We start from the raw sequence: 1,048 nt of genomic DNA, 5'->3' as shown, positions 1-1,048 counted from the left end.
GCAATGTGTGGATGTGATGATTTCTGTGGTACATCCTGGCCGGAATAGAGTAATGCCTTGATTCTCTAACACTAAAAATGTTGTTGGAGGGTTTTTGTTCTTCCCGCAGTTTCAGTGACAACTGGGTGGTGACCATGGAAAAAAAAAATGGTTTACTGCTGGCACACGACAAAACCTTCCATCTCCTTCCATCTCCTTCCATCTCCTTCCATCTCCTTCCATCTCTTTCCATCTCCTCCCAGTCCTGAAGTGTGGGGAGGCTGATGAGCTGAGTCTTGTTAGAGCTGGATGAGGACCCTTGCCACAATCAGAGGAGTTGTCTCATCTTTTGAAGAAGCAGTAAATGTTTTGCTACTGAAGAAGGAAAGGGAGAGGAAGAAAAAAAAATGTAAATCAAAGGTAGCTTTTCCCTTGGGAGTTTAAAAGAATCTTTGCAGGGAACAGTGGATAATAAGGAAGGTGGAACATCTTTTGCTAATGCAGGAGAGCTCTTGACCTACCCGATTCTGCTGAGGAATGAAATGAGTGAGAGCCCCAGAAGGAACATTAGATACACTGGTTATCAGTCTTGTTAAGGAAATCAGTCCATTAAATGAACACACTTGGGCAGTGAGAAGTTTCAGCAGTGCTGAGCATGCAGAGCCCTCTCTAGCGAGCTCGTGCTAATGAAATAAGGCCATTAGAGGCCCCGAGTGACCACCCTGCACAGCTGGGTGATGTGTTTAACTGCTCCCTGCTGCGCTCACTGCGCAGGCAAGGTATCTCAGAAGTCTGTGGAGCTCAGCAGACTCTCAAGTGATGCTTTTTAAATCCTGAAGTGGCTGTCTGAAAAACAAAACAAAAATACTCCCAGACAGGAGGCTGTACTTCACACAAATAGAAAAATCGAGCCCAAGGGGTCACCCAGCAATTCTGCCAGGCTCCTCTCCTCTCCCAAGGTTTGCCAGCTCATCCCTTCTCCATCCTCTCCTGCCCAGGTGCCAGGAATTCACTCCAGGGACATTTGTGGATCTCACAGAGGTGGTCAGGCAGTCCTGTGGCAGGAGCC

The sequence above is a fragment of the Corvus brachyrhynchos genome, unplaced genomic scaffold (genome assembly GCF_000691975.1).
Source record: "Corvus brachyrhynchos isolate BGI_N302 unplaced genomic scaffold, ASM69197v1 scaffold661, whole genome shotgun sequence".
NCBI classification, from domain to species: domain Eukaryota; kingdom Metazoa; phylum Chordata; class Aves; order Passeriformes; family Corvidae; genus Corvus; species Corvus brachyrhynchos.
The sequence above is the reverse complement of the archived record's forward strand: the minus strand, read 5'-3'. Positions refer to the sequence as shown.